Source organism: Rhinolophus hipposideros (assembly GCF_964194185.1).
Source record: "Rhinolophus hipposideros genome assembly, chromosome: 1".
Lineage (NCBI taxonomy): Eukaryota > Metazoa > Chordata > Mammalia > Chiroptera > Rhinolophidae > Rhinolophus > Rhinolophus hipposideros.
The window spans coordinates 18,953,945-18,971,495 of record NC_138047.1 but is presented as its reverse complement, the minus strand read 5'-3'; positions in this window follow the sequence as shown (position 1 = coordinate 18,971,495).

Below are 17,551 nucleotides of genomic sequence, written 5' to 3'. Positions count from 1 at the left end.
AGAGGCTTTGAATCTGGTGCAGGAAGAGCTTTGGAACTTCAAAAGCTCTCCAAATCCCCACAGGGACGTGGCGCCCTATGACCCAGGTGAACTGTTAACAGAGGAGAAGCCCATTTCCCAGGGAATCCCCCCATTGTGTGAGAAGCTGTAATAGTGCAGAGAAAACATAGAACTACTGTGTGAAAGAGAAAAAAAAGGCTGCAGTCGGAGAGAAAATAAAACATTCTACCAATAAGTACTGGAAAACAAAAGAAGCACCTCTTTCTATGAACCTGTTGCAGAAGCCACTCCTGTAGATGTCTAGGAAGAGAAATAATAAGTCAGTAATTGCCATGAATAACCAAGGCAACAAGACAGCTCAGAAAGAAACTGAAAAGTCTCTAGAAAAGGAACTTAAAGATATGGAAATATGTGACTTAAATGACAGAGAATTCAAGATTGCAGTTCTGACAAAACTCCACAAGATGCAAGAAAACACAGAAAGGCAGTTTAATGAACTCAGAAACACAATCAAAGAACAACATGAGCATTTTACAAAAAAGATTGAAATTTTAAAAAAGAACCAAATAAAATTTCTGGAGAGTAAGAACTCAATAGAACAAATTAATAATGAAATAGCCAGCTTAGGTAGTAGAGATGACCAGATGGAGGAAAGAATCAGAGACATCGAAGATAGAAACCTGGAAATGACACAGATGGAAAAAGAAAGAGACTTGAGACTTAAAAGAAATAAAAAAACTCTACAAGAACTTTCTGACTCCATCAGAAAGAGCAATATAAGAATAATGAGCATACCAGAAGGAGAAGAAAGAGAGAAGGGAACAGAGAATATATTCAAATTCAAACAAATTGTTGATGAGAACTTCCCAAACTTCTGGACAGAACTGGATTCTTGAATCCAAGAAGCAAATAGAACACCTAATCACCTCAATCCCAACAGGCCTTCTCCAAGGCACATTGTATTGAAGCTGTTTAAAATCAACGCCAAAGAAAGAATCCTCAAGGTAGCCAGGGAAAAGAAGACGGTAACCTACAAAGGAAAGCCCATTAGATAATCATCAGATTTTTCAGCAGATACTCTACAAGCCAGGAGGGAGTGGAACCAAATATTCAAAGTATTGAAAGAGAGAAATTATGAGCCAAGAATAATATATCCAGCAAAGCTATCCTTTAGATATGAAGGAGGAATAAAGACCTTTGCAGACATACAGAAGCTGAGGGAATTTTCTAATACACGACCTGCACTACAAGAAATACTAAAGGAGGCTATTCGACCACCATCAACAGGGACAATTTGTGGCAACCAAAACATAAAAAGGGGGAGAGTAAAGGCCTGAACTGGAATATGGGAATGGAGAAAGTAAGCATGCTGAAGAAAATGGAATACTCTAAATATCAAACTTTCTTTTACATAAACTTAAGGGTAACCACTCAAAAAAAATCCAGAACTAAAATATATACTGTAATAAAAGAAGAAACACAGGGAAATATCATAGAATACCACCACACAGAAATAACAGAGAACAACAAAAAGGCAAAGAAACAATGGAGACACAGCCTTACCAGAAAACTAAATATAGAATGACAGGAAATCTCACATATCAGTAATCACCCTTAATGTAAATGGACTAAACTCACCAATAAAAGTCAGAGTAGCAGATTGGATCAAAAAACTAAACCCAACTATATGCTGTCTCCAAGAGACACACCTCAGCTACAAGGACAAGCATAGACTCAAAGTGAAAGGGTGGAAATTGACACTCCAAGCAAATGGTATCCAGAGAAAATCATGTGTACTGATACTGATATCAGATGAAACAGACTTCAGGGTGAAAAAGGTAACAAGAGACAAAGATGGACATTTCATAATGGTAAAGGGGACTGCACAACAAGAAGACATAACAGTCATCAATATTTATGCCCCCAATCAGGAAGCACCAAAATATACCAAGCAACTACTAACAGAACTAAAGGGAAAAATTGACTAAAACACAATTATACTAGGGGACTTAAATACATCATTGATAGCTATGGATAGATAATACAAACAGGAAATAAATAACGAAATAGCAGCCCTAAATGATACATTAGATGAAATGGACATAATTGACATATATAGAGCACTTCATCCTAAAACATCAGACTATACATTTTTTCTAGTGTACATGGAACATTCTCAGGGATAGACCATATATTGGGATATAAAATCAGCCTCAGCAAATTTAAGAAGATTGAAATCATACCAAGCATATTCTCTGATCACAAGGCTTTGAAATTGGATATCGACTGCAAAAAGAAAGCAGGAAAAAACACAAATACATGGAGATTAAACAACATACTTTTAATGAACAACCAGGTCAAAGAAGAAATTAGAGGAGAGCTCAAAAGATACATAGAAACAAATGAAATGAAAACACAGCCTACTAAAATTGTTGGGATGCAATGAAAGCAGTTTTAAGAGGGAAATTTATATCATTACATATCATTACATCAAAAAACAAGAAAAATGTCAAATAAATAACCTCACGTTACACCTTAAAGAACTAGAAAAAGAAGAACAAGTGAAACCCAAGGTCAGCAGAAGAAAGGAAATAACAAAAATCAGAGCAGAACTAAATGAAATAGAGAACAAAAAGACAATAGAAAAAATTAATGTGACAAAGAGCTGGTTCTTTGAAAAGATTTATAAAATTGACAAACCCTTGGCTAGACTCACTCAGATAAAAAGAGAAAAGACACTAACTAGCAAAATCAGAAATGAAAAACGGGAAGTTATCACGGACACCACAGAAATACAAAGGATCATCCAAAAATACTATGAAGGACTATATGCCACCAAATTCAATAACCTAGAAGAAATGGACAAGTTCTTAGAAACATATAGCCTTCCAAGGCTGAACCATGAAGAACTGGAAAACCTAAACAGACCGATCACCAGTAACGAAATTAAATCAGTCATCCAAAACCTTCCCAAAAACAAAAGTCCGGGACCAGATGGCTTCACTAGTGAATTCTACCAAACCTTCAAAGAGGATATAATACCAATCCTGCTCAAGCTCTTCCAAAAAATTGAAGAAGAGACAGTATTCCCCAACTCATTTTATGAGGCCAACATTACCCTGATACCAAAACCTGGTAAGGACAACACAAAAAAAGAAAATTAGACACCAACATCTCTGATGAATACTGATGCAAAAATCCTAAACAAAATTCTGGCAAATCGCATACAATGCATTAAAAAGATTATTCATCACGACCAAGTGGGGTTCATCCCCGCAGAACAGGGATGGTTCAACATTTGCAAATCCATCAATGTGATACATCACATAAAATAAAGAACAAAAATCATATGATTATATCAATGGATGCAGAAAAAGCATTTCACAAGATACAACATCCATTTATGATTAAAACACTTAATAAAATAGGTATAGAAGGAAAATATCTTAACATAATAAAGGCCATATATGACAAACCGTTAGCTAACCTCATAATTAATGGTGAAAAACTGAAGCCCTTTGCTCTATGTTCAGGAACACGACAGGGCTGTCCCCTATCACCTTTGCTTTTCAACATAGTGTTGTAAGTCCTTCCAGAGCAATCAGACAAGATAAAAAAATAAAAGTCATCCAAATTGGGAATGAAGAAGTTAAATTGTCACTCTTTGCAGATGACATGATGCTATATATAGAAAACCCTAAAGACTCCAACAAAAAGCTATTAGAAACAACGAATACAGTACAGTTGCCAGCTACAAAATCAACATACAAAAGTCCATTGCATTCCTATATACTAACAATGGAATCTCAGAAAAAGAAACACAAAAACAATTCCTTTTTCAATTGCACCAAAAAGAATAAAATACCTAGGAATAAACTTAACCAAGGATGTGAAAGACCTATTTGCTGAAAACTACAAGACATTTTTAAAAGAAATTGAAGAAGACACAAAGAAATGGAAAGACATTTCGTGCTCATGGATTGGAAGAATCAACATAATTAAAATGGCCATATTACCCAAAGCAATATACAGATTTAATGCAATCTCCATCAAAATCCCAATGGCATTTTTTTAAAGAAGTAGAACAAAAAATCATCAGATTTATTTGGAACCACAAAAGACCCCGAATAGCCAAAGAAATCTTAAGAAAAAAGAACAATACTGGTGGTATCACCCTCCCTGACGTTAGCTTGTACTACAGGGCAACAATAATCAAAACAGCATGGTATTTGCAGAAAAACAGACACATAGACCAATGGATAGAATTGAGAACCCAGAAATAAAACCACATAAATATGGACAGATAATTTTTGACAAAGAAGCAAAAAACATACCATGGAGAAAAGACAGCCTCTTCAATAAATGGTGCTGGCAGAATTGGATAGTCACGTGCAAAATAATGAAACTGGACTGCTATCTGTCACCATGTACCAAAAGTAATTCAAAATGGATCAAACACTTAAGCATAAGACCTGAAACAATAAATTGCATAGAAGAAAACATAGGTACTAAACTTATGGACCTTGGGTTCAAAGAGCGTTTTATGAATTTGACTCCAAAGGCAAGGGAAGTAAAAGCTAAAATAAACGAATGGGACTATATGAAACTTAAAAGCTTATGCACAGCAAAAGAAACCATCGACAAAATAAAGAGGCAACCAACTGAATGGGAGAAGAATTTTACAAACAGTGCCTCCGATAAGGGGATAATATCCAAAGTATACAAGGAACTCATGCAACTCAACAACAAAAAAACAAACAACCCAGTTGAAAAATGGGCAGACAACCTGAAGAGACATTTCTCCAGAGACATACAAATGGCAAATAGACATATGAAAAAATGTTCCACATCGCTAATCATCAGAGAAATGCAAATAAAAACCACAATGAGATATCACCTCATCCCAGTCAGAATGGCTATCATCAACAAGACAAATAGTAACAAGTGTTGGAGAGGCTGTGGAGAGAAAGGAACCCTCATCCACTGTTGGTCGGAATGCAGACTGGTGCAGCCATTATGGAAGGCAGTGTGGAGGTTCCTCAAAAAAGTACAAATAGAATTACCATATGACCCAGCAATCCCTCTCCTGGGTATCTACCCAAAAAATCTGAAAACATTTATCCATAAAGACACGTGTGCTCCAATGTTCATTGCAGCTGTATTTATGGTGGCCAAAACATGGAAACAACCAAAATGTCGTTCGTTAGATGAATGGATAAAGAAGTTGTGGTATATATACACAACGGAACACTATTCAGCAGTAAGAAAAGATGAAATAGGACCATTTGTGACAACATGGATGGATCTTGAGAGTATAATGCTAAGCGAAAAAAGTCAGACAGAAAAAGTAGAGAACCATATGATTTTCACTGATATGTGGTATATAAACCCAAAACAACAAAAGAACAAGACAAACAAATGAGAAACAAAACTCATAGACACAGACAATAGTTTAGTGGTTCCCAGAGGGTAAGGGGGGTGGGGGGAGGGAGATGAGGGTAAGGGGGATCAAATATATGGTGATGGAAGGCGAACTGACTCTGGGTGGTGAACACACAATGGGATTTATAGATGATGTAATACAGAATTGTACACCTGAAATCTATGTGATTTTACTAACAACTGCCACCCCAATAAACTTAAAAAAAAGGAATCAAAATAACCATGCCTCTTAAGAGAAATAATAGTACATATATATATATATATATATATATATATATATATATATATATGCAATCACGAAAGTTAAATACCATAAGTAAAATGCTAGCACAATTACATTCAATAAATGGTAGTTATTGTTATGTCCCTTTTGTTAGAGTAAAATAAGAATAGACTTGAAATAAAGAAAACTATTAGGTATTTCAAAGTATGTTCAGTTAATACCGTGTTTTCCTGAAAATAAGACGAGGTCTTATATTAATTTTTGCTCTAAAAGACACATTAGAGCTTATGTTCAGGGGATGTCATCCTGAAAAATAATGCTATTTTCCGGTTAGGTCTTATTTTGGGGGAAACATGGTATAGGAAAACAGTAAATTGGCAGAAAACAGAATTGTTATAATTTATGCTAACGTACTTCCCTAGTAACCCAGATACAAAGTTTCTGTAATCTGTCTTTCTCAGTGGCACTGCTAACAGGCCACAAGGCTCTTGTGTGTGTGTGTGTGTGTGTGTGTGTGTGTGTGTGTGTGTGTGTGTGTGAGCATGCACACGCGTGTGGTAGATGAAGATAATTCATTTTCATCACTTACTGAATTCAGATGACTATTAACATAAGGGCAATTGAATATCATCTGAGGATCACATTGGATTTCATTCTATGCTTATTCCATTTATACAACCATAAATAAGCTGGGAATTATAAGTTACATTTATGAATGCTAAAAATTTCAACTAAAACTAAGTAGTTAGCAGCAGCATTTAATACTTTATAATCATGATGTTTGGCCAATTGCAATCTTAGAAAAAAATGTTTTGGTCTTGTCTCTTATTGCATAGGGTTCAAAAGAGAGGGCTTTCCCATTTCTCCAGTCACTGGATTTATGGTCTCGCTTTATTCTCTTCTATCTGTGTCTCAAACCAGCTATCTCTTTCTTGTGATACTTCACTAAACATAAGTGATAACAACTAATATTCCTAATGTCTGCTTTCTAAGTGCTTGCGTTAGAGATAGATAAACACTCAGTCAGCTTTCCAAGTTGTTGGAGTATCAGTTTGGCCAATGTTTGGTTCAGGCTAACAAGCCTTTCCAGCATTCAAGCTGCTATATCCGCTTTGCCTGGCCTCGAGATAACCAAAAATAAGTTGAAAGGAAGAGGCAAGAGAGGAAGCGAAAGATAAAAACATAGTCTTGATGATGTAGCAAAAAACTTGGGTTTTATTACTAGCAACAACAACCACCAAAAATTGACTAGAAATAAAAAATCAGAGGCTTCCTAAGTTTTTGAAGGAATCAGATGGCCACAGATGTCAGGAACCCAGAATAAAAGAATGCCTTTGACTCTTCACTCCTTAAAACATTCCTTAGTCTCTCAAATCTACACAAGTAGGAAGTGGACTACATAAACAATATATCCCCCAAAGAGAATATTAAAAAATATATATATATATAAAATTTACATAATATATATTATATATATTACATATAATATATAAATACATATATACATATATACATATATATATATATATATATATATATATATATATATATATATATATATATAATGTAATTGCAGAAGGAAACTGAACAAGAAAAAACCTCCTAGAAGGCTGAGTTAGAGATCATTAACAGGAATTCTCCCCTTCCCCCTTATCCCCACCCCACCCCATCTAGCAACCCTCAATTTTTCCTCTATGTCTCTGAGACTGTTTCTGATTAGTTCATTCAGTATTCTTTCCTTTGGATTCCACAGATAAGTGAGATCATATGGTACTTGTCTTTCTCTGTCTGGCTTATTTTACTTAGCATAATGCTCTCTAGGTCTATCCATATTATTGCAAATGGTAAGATCTCATTCTTCTTCATGGCTGCGTAATACTCTTGCATAAATGTACATAGTTTCTCAATCACGAAAGTCAGTTTGGGGAATGTAATCAATAATGTTACAAAGTAAAGTAAAGACTTTGTAGGGTATCCGATGGACACTTGTCCCATTAGAGAGACCACCTCAGGGATGATATAGATGCCTGATCACTGCACTGTACACCTGAAGCTGAACAATAATGAATGTCAACTACAATTATATATATATATATATATATATAAAGAACAGGAGTACAGCATTAGGAATAGAGGCAGTGGGAATGTAATGGCTGTATGCAATGTCACAGGGATAGTGGATGGGGGGAGGAGGGTTATGCCTGTGTGAGGGATATAAATGATAAATGTTTAATTATTACATTGTTTTGTGCACCTGAAACTAATTAAAAAAAAAACACAGGAATTCTCCAACAAGGAGCATCAGGGACGAACATAAAAACGCATGCCTTTCCAAGAAGACTTCACTCTGCCTATCCAGTCCCAACAGGATTTCATCATCGCGTTGGAACAGTGATTGCTCTGTGTGTTTCCTTATTCTCTTTTCTCTCACAGAGATTTTATTATGGCTATCCTGACTCTGAAGGCAAGGGATACAGATAACTCACCCTTTAACTCACAGATCTCTAAAATGCCAAGAGCCACATCTGGGTCTTATGGAGAAGATTGCTCATCACCCAGAGACTTTGGTTTCTAAGGTCTATTCAGGAACTGGAAGGTTGTCCTCCTTTGGGGAGAGGGTGAGTGTGTTCTATAATTGGTGATTTCTAGAGAGTTCCAGTTGCTCATTCAAACCTGTTCCTGTTCCTTCCTATATACACAGATGACATTTCTTACCTTTCTGTGCAGTAGGTATGGCCATGCGACTCTGCCAATGACATGTGAGTAGAAATTTTGGGAGCCATATTCAGATCTGACCTATAAAAAGCACTCAAACCTGTATTACTCCATGTGTGTTCCCTTTCTGTTACATAGATATGCATAGGAAAAATTAGAAATCAGGAGTTGAAGACAGCAGAACACAAAATACAATCAGTCTTATAATTTCTGCTTGGAAGTTAGTTGCTTATGAATCAGAAACACCTATTATTGGCTATATAAAAAAAAGAAAAAGAAACATCAATGTTTCAACTATCGTATATCTTGAGGCTTGTTGGCTATGCTTGCTTGCTCTACCTGACATCACATACTTAATACTTTCAGTTCACTTAACTTTTGATATTATTTTCTGATCAAAGTGATTTGCTGCATGCCAGAAATTTCCTGAAATAAAAAATAGCACAAGAGTAAATATAATCTACTTAGCAACAGTCCATAAAATTAAATACCTGGAGAAACTCATTAAAAAAACACTCTATTTTAGAATTTACATCAGTTCAGCACACCTTTGTTATTATGAAACATAAATGCTAAAATATCAATAATAGATATAGAGTTCTAAGGAAATGACCAACAATGAACCAAATGCATCTTTACAGCCCTTCAAGGATTTAAACACAACGCACAATTATTGAAATACCTTAATGCTACATTTATACTTTAAAAGCAAGCACAAATGCATTAATTTTGCCTCTTTCAAATATTAATATTTTAAAAATCCTGGCCATTCCAATATATATTTGAAATCAGTTACTACTAATTTATTTTGAAAAATAAATCTAAGTATAGATTTCTAAAACCCATGGGGATCTGCTATTATAGAGTCTATAACATTGCAACAAAAATAATGTAGGACACGCTAAAAGCAACTCAACCACTGATGAGAAATGCAGGGTACCTACTAAAATTCTTCCACTCGAAAATAAAACAGAGGAGACAATCATTTATATACCACAAAAGAAAAATGTATAAGACACTTTTTAATATGAGGTCTTGATTAATTGCAATATAAATATAAATGCAGTCTCTCTAAATATACAGGGGGTACCAAAAAAATGTATACACATTTAAGAAAGGGAAAAACTGTGAAAATTGTAATAATATATACCAATAACAAAAGATGAATACAAGTCATGTGTACACATTTTTTTGGCACCCCTGGTATAATACTGACTTCATTTTGTTAAAATTACATTTGCATATTATTAGCTTTTAGAGTTTTCTCATGGACACATCTTTGTTCCACATTTTCTAAAGGATACAAAAAGAATGTATGAGAGATAATAATATTAATACCAATAGCTGCATGTATTGACTTTTTTTAATTTATTGGGGTGACAATTGTTAAAAAATTACATAGATTTCAGGTGTACAATTCTGTATTACATCATCTATAAATCCCATTATGTGTTCACCATCCAGAGTCAGTTCTCCTTCCATCACCATATATTTGGTCCCCTTTACCCTAATCTCCCACCTCCTACCCCCCTTACCCTCTGGTAACCAATAAACTATTGTCTGTGTCTATGAGTTTTTGTTTCTCATTTGTTTGTCTTGTTCTTTTGTTGTTTTGGGTTTATATACCACATATCAGTGAAATCATATGGTTCTCTGCTTTTTCGGTTTTCTTTTATGGTTCTCTGTCTGACTTATTTCACTTTGCATCATACTCTCAAGATCCATCCATGTTGTCACAAATGTTCCTATATCATCTTTTTCTTACTGCCGAACAGTATTCCAGTATGTATATATACCACAACTTCTTTATCCATTCATCTAACAAACGACATTTTGGTTGTTTCCATGTTTTGGCCACCATAAATACAGCTGCATTGAACATTGGAGCACACGTGTCTTTATGGATAAATGTTTTCAGATTTTTTGGGTAGATACCCAGGAGAGGGATTGCTGGTCATATGGTAATTCTATTCGTAATTTTTTAAGGAACCGCCACACTGTCTTCCATAATGGCTGCACCAGTCTGCATTCCCACCAACAGTGGATGAGGGTTCCTTTCTCTCCACAGCCTCTCCAACACTTGTTACTATTTGTCTTGTTGATGAAAGCCATTCTGACTGGGGTGAGGTGATATCTCACTGTGGTTTTTATTTGCATTTCTCTGATGATTAGTGATGTTGAGCATTTTTTCATATGTCTATTTGCTATTTGTATGTCTCTTTGGAGAAATGTCTCTTCAGGTTGTCTGCCCATTTTTCAACTGGGTTGTTTGTTTTTTTGTTGTTGAGTTGCATGAGTTCCTTGTATACTTTGGATATTATCCCCTTATCGGAGGCACTGTTTGTAAAAATCTTCTCCCATTCAGTTGGTTGCCTCTTTATTTTGTCGATGATTTCTTTTGCTGTGCAGAAGTGTATTGACTTTTTATGTACCACTGTGCTTACCACTTTACATGGATCCTGTAATCTCCACAGCCCTATGGGTAGATCCTGTTGATAACAGCTGCGCAACTCCAGGGGGCGCCACTCATATGTGTAAATAGTGCCTCTTGGAGTTGTGCAGTGCACAGACTCCAAAGCCATATGTGGCATTCCTGACTTTTATTATTCTTACAATAGAGATTAGAAAACTGAGGGTCATAAAGAGCGAGGAGAAAAAAAATGTAAAGAAAGTGAAACCTATACCAGAGGCCCTTTTTTGTTCAGTAGGATTTAAATTAATTCATTTTGAAAAGACCAGTAACACCTGTGCTGCTAATAAGTAGTAAAGTAATTAAATTTAAATTGGCAGGAGTCTAGAACCCCTGCTTAGTCCTGGGCATCTGCATTTACATGGATGGTAAAACCTTTATCTACCAACCAGCAACCAGGCATGTTGGGGCACCCCTTCTGATTTTCTGGAGCTCTCTGGGCATTTCTCTCTCATTAGATCATTGCATTATATTGTAATTCTTTAATAGTCCCCTCCCTGAAATATTAGCTCCTTAAGGGCAAAATGTCCCATTATTTGTCACTCTAGAAACTAGCACATAATAGACATTCAACTTGTCTATGGAGAATTAATGAAAGGGACATTAGTTTTCATAGAAAACTGAATGCTAGATTTTAAAATTGGTTTTCTATCCATCACGGTTGAGAACCTAAACCTCAACACACTTCAGAAGTCAAGCTGAAAAGAAATAGAAGAAAATGTTAGGACAATCAAGGTCACCTCTCTAAAAGAATTTCCTTGTTATGAAATCCAGTGAGTTGAACTACGTGTGTATGTGGCTATTTGGCAAAAACCAATATCACACATCTCATAGTAAGACAAATTAAATAGTAAAAAACAATGTGTTCTCTTATTACAGTTCCAATTATTCATTTCCTCAATTTGGACTCATTTGAGCTCTAAGATTACTTAATATTGAAGAAAAAATATTTATTTATAATTTAGAGCCCACGACTTTCAAAGTTTCTAACAGAACTTGAAAAAACAATCAGCTGTGTCTAAAATTAGCTCAAGTGCTATTTTACTTTGAAAATGTCCCTTTTTTTAGTTTGTATGTTTGTTCTCATTCTGGACAAAATACTCTCCACTAGTTTGCTCAGTTTTGGAATAATGTAAAAGATGTTAGAGATGAAGACAATGAACCCCTAAGAGCATGCAGCCCTGAGATCTCTTCTGGGACGTGGCAGATTGTCATGCAGGCGAGGGAGTCATGCTCATAAATTCAGTGAACCTGATACAAAGTGAAAACAATGGGAACTTAAAGAATATGACAGCTTTAAGCTTTGAAACCTTAGATCTATGGAAAATAAAATTAGAATACCACTGTCTCCCCAAGAATGTACTTTATATGAAGTGTCTGAGGTAAGACAGATGTTATGTTTAATGTCAGAAATGCCACTTCATACTGCTCATTATTAAACAAAGGTGCTTTGCAATCCCACATGTCTCAGAAAGTGACAAGTCATACCTCCAAGTGTCTAACATTATACATACACTTTTACTGTATATCTACCATTAAAAATCAAATTTGTCACTTGTGATAGAATAACGTGGGGAGTTGGTAGGTGTTCATGTCTTGCCTTGCCATGGTGCCAATATTGAGAGATCACAAAGTGCTAGTAATTCTGTGATTCAACTTAGGAAATTTAATGGAGTTATGAAGGTTAGAATCCACTGGTTGTAACACATTATGGAGAGGAGAGGAAAATGTCCCCAGAATACATGCCATAGGACACTTCAGAGCTCCCTGCTCAAGGAAACAATCAAAGCAGACCCTTCTTTCTGCTGGTAGGGGAGTGAAGACTGTGGGGGGAGAGATCATAAAAGCTTCCAGTCTTTAGTCACAACCCTCAGAAAGCCCACGACAAAATGAATGACTTTACATTTTCTTAAAATGTACAGAAGTCAGAGAGTTTTGAAGACCCAAGGGTTCTGTTTTGTTTGATTCACTGCCGTAACTTTATTGAATAACATTGTGGAGAAGGAAATCTGCTGACTCCCCTCTCTTACTCAGTTTCCTAATTTGCATCCAGAGGCCATATAGGCTGCTAAAAAGCATCTCAGAGTGAGTTATAGCAATGAGAATTTTGTGAACAGTTTTCAGACTGCATTTACTGTCAATTCAAAATAGCACTCACTGGTCAACCACGAGTATGCCAAAGTACAGGAAAAGCTAGAAAACATTCTCAGGAACAAAATGCACTGACTCAAGGCTCACCTACATAAATAACAGTCCTGTTCTTCACTTAGAATGGGGAGACAGGCTAACATATTGCTTAAGAAGGAAATTTAGTGCCTGAAATCCATTACTAATTATACTGTGCTTATGTAAGAGAATGAACCTTATTATTAGACAATACGAGGTGTGATCAAACAATAGGGTTAATGTTTTAAAAAAATTATTACAGTAAAAAGAGACATTGCCATTAATCCCCTTCAAAATACTCCCCCTTACTTTGAACACACTTATCCCATCATTCTTGGCACTTTCTGAAGCAGTTCTTGAAGTCCTCTTTCATAAGTGTCTTTAGTTGTGCTGTCACGGCTGCCTCGATGTTCTGAATCATTTTGACTTTGGGAAAGAGCCAGAAGTCACTCAGTGCCAGATCCAGTGAATAAGGTGGATGAGGACACACCATAATGTTTTTATTGGACAGAAATTTCCATGTACCAGAAGCAATGTGTAACAAGAAGCATTGTCATGATGGAGGATGATTTACAGCACACTTTAAAACACATGTTCTCTCAACCATAGCTCACACCCGAATGACTGCACCAAACAAGTTGAAACTTGTTACACACTCACTGAGGATCCATGTGCTGCTTCCCGTATTGAAGATCCCTGCCTTTCCGTTGGATGGCACTCGGCAGCAGCATTAACCCTATGTTTTGAACACAATGGAAAGGCTTCGTGTCACACATCACTTCTGGTACGGCAATTTCTGTCAAATAAAAACATTATGGTGTGTCCTCATCCACCTTATTCATCAGATCTGGCACCGTGTGACTTCTGGCTCTTCCCCAAAGTCAAAATGACAATGAAAGGTAAATGTTTTGAATCGATTCAGGACCTTGAGGCAGCCATGATAGTATAACTAAAGACACTCACAAAAGAGGACTTCCAGAACTGCTTCAGAAAGTAGCAAGAATGATGGCATAAGTGTGTTTGGAGAGAGGGGCAGTATTTTGAAGGGGATTGATGGTAATGTATCTTTTACTGTAATCATTTTTTTAAATTTAAACATTCACCGTATTTTGTAATCATACCTCATACATGCTGATTTAGGGTAAAGGATCATGATAGCTTCACTTCAGCCTCAAATCCATAGTTCATTTCACATATAGGGGTATATGAAGTACTTATACTATTCTTGCTAATTTTCTGTAAGTTTGAAATATTTAAAAATAAAAAGTTTAAGAAAAGAATGTAGTTTCTCCAGTCTTCCATTTATCAGTTATATAATCTAGGTCAAGTTACTTGTGTTTTGAAACCTCAATATTCTCATCTATAAAATGAGAATAATACTGGTGACAACCTCAAGGAATTCAATGAAAGAATCAGTAAATTTAAAAAAAAGTTTTACAGTAATAGTTTAACACAAATCTTAAAAATTATTTTCTGTTTATTCTTGATTACGTATTTTGGTTTTGGCCAATTAGAAGTAGCTTAGTACCTACATGGTATCCACCATGGAAATAAAATATGCTGATATTATCTTTAGTAAATGACCATTAGAGCTCAATGATATTTATTTTTTGTAAATGCAAACATTATATAGCAGGCTATTATTCAAGTGCTCTGTTTAACTATAAAACAACTATGTACATCCAAAGATATTTATGGAATAAAACTGGGGAAAAATGGGAATTTATCGGACATTAAAATTTATTTAGTAACAGTATGGAATTTTTAGCAGTTTCTCAAAAAACAGAAAAGACAGACAAAAAAACAGAAAGCAAAGAAATGTTTCTAAGTTTTCCTAGGTGCAGTCAAGTGTTAATTGTTTTTGGCATTTATAGACAATGAAGCCATTTACTGTTATCACAGTCATGGTGGGAGAAATATTTTATCAACAGAGAAACTAAATATCAACACCTACTCTTGAGTAAGTGGATACCAGTGTTATAATTAAGACCAAAGCTATTTTTCACACAGTGATTGTTTTTCTGATCCTCATGAGAGCCCTAATTACTCTAGCAACTTGGCTGTCTAACATTAGTTCTACTTAGAAATATTTTGACAAACTGACAATAGTTAAATATGTTAAAACAATGAAAATGATAGATTGCTTCTGTCTTTAAAACACTGAACATATTAATCTATGACGATATTCTCGGGCAGGGACATCTATCCACATTTCTTAGCATAGGAAAACAAGGAGGTTAAATATATTCACAGCACCCAAAGAAAGCTGGTATTAAATGGACTGCGGAGTACTGGAACTGACCACACAGCCTTCTAATTATGAGACTTTTTTAGAGAGTTACACATTCACAAAACAAAATCCACTCACTGTGGAGACAAAAAGCACTCAAAATCCAAGCAATTCTCATAAATTTTACACTCCAATGTGACCAGTTACCACTGTTCTCTTGAATCTCAGAGAAGTGAAAATATTACCTCTCTGGCTGAGTTTTTAAAACCTAACTTTAAATTTTTGGCTAAGTTATATGGTACAGCCCCACTGGATCCTGTTTGTGAAATTCTAATTTCAAAGAACCTGGGTGACCACATCTATTATCATTCAAGCTGGACATTGAAAGGGGATAAATTAGGACTGTCTGGGCAAACCAGGACATATTATTATTAAAAATCACCTTTCAACAAGTTATTGATTTAGTGATGCAAAACGGAGGACACAATGTCTTCTGAGATGTTTATTATTAGTGAACAAACCATTCCTCTAGAACTACTGTGGTACTGCCAATATATACGGAATTGTGTGATTCTTAGAAAAGCAACTTGGCTAAACATATAGTCAAAAAGCTACCATTTTGAGGAGCCATCAGCATTGGAAACTTTAGACAAAGTTGTTAAAATATCGCTATATTTACCCAAAGATTAGTAAACCCAGAAAATCTACTATAAGGTAAAAAATCTTCACAGCTATTTCTAAGACTTCACACATGAGCAACTATTCATTTCACATATTTGATGAAAATTAATCAAAGCATTGTTTTACAAGTAAAACAAAAAGAGTATTGGATCCCATTATTATATTTTCATTAATACGGAAGAGAAATCAGTACCCAAAATGAAAATTCAAAAGGTATCATTCATGTAAGAATTGCTTCTGGAATGAATGCATTTAATGTCGAGTAACTAATTTTATGGAAAAAAATTAAATGTCGTACAGCATATTTTCTCCATGATTAACAGGATAGCATACTAGAAAGCTTTAGAGGTTGAGGAAAGACCATGGAATTTGGAGTCAGGACTACTTGGGCTCAAAGTCTAGTTCAATCACTTAGTAGATGAGTGACACAGGTAAAATTACTTGTAGCAAATATGGCTAGATGCCTATCTAACATCTATGAAGGACAGATAAAGAGCTTCCCAGACAAGAAAAAGCTGAAAGAGTTCATCACCATGAAACCAGTATTACAAGGGATGTTAGAGAGACTTCTTTAAGATGAAAAAAAAATATGAATAATAGAATGGCAACAACTACATACCTATCAACTATTACTTTAAATACAAATGGATTAAATGTTTTAATAAATACCCAGGGTAGCTGAATGGATAAGAAAACAAAACCCTTACATACACTGCCTACAGAAGATAATTTAGAAAACGGAAATAAAAAAAATAAAGCTAGGTTAGCAATACATATACCAGACAAAATAGACTTTAAAACAAAGGCTATAACAAGAGACAAAAAAGGACCCAATAATCCCAATTCTGGGTATTTATCTGAAGAAACCCCAAACACTACTTCGAGGGGACAAGTGCATCCATGTGTTCATTGCAGCACTGTTTACAATGGCCAAGATGTGGAGGCATCCTGGGTGTCCCTCGATGGATGAATGGATAAAGAGGAGGTGGAATACTATGGAATATTGCTCAGCCATGGACGGAAATGGATTCTGGTCATACATATGCGGCAGCATGGATGGACCTGGAGGGTATTGTGCTGAGTGGAGTATGTCAGACAGTGAAAAACAGATGCAAAATCATTTCACTTACATATGTGGAACCTAAATAATAAAACAAACAAATGAAACAGAAACAAACTCATAGATACAGAGAACATTTTGATGATTGCCAAGATGGAAGGGTTGTTGGGAGTGTGTAAAAAAGGGGAAAGAATTGAGAAGTACAAATTGGTTGTTACACAGTAATCATGGGGATATAGGGCATAGCGTAAGGAATACAGATAATATTGTAATAACTATGTATGGTATCAAATAGATACTAGATTTATTGGGGTGATTGACGGGAGGGGGTTGGAGGTAGGGTGAAAAAGGTGAAGGGATTAAGAAATACAAATTGGTAGTTACAAAATAGTCATACAAAGTAAAGCATAGGGCGTATAGTCAATGATAATGATAACAACTATAATGCCAGGTGAGTACTAGGCTAGTCATGGGATCACTTCTGAAATTATACAAATGTCTAACCACTATGCTCTACCCCTGAAATCAATGTAAAATAACGTTGAATGTCAGCTACAATTGAAA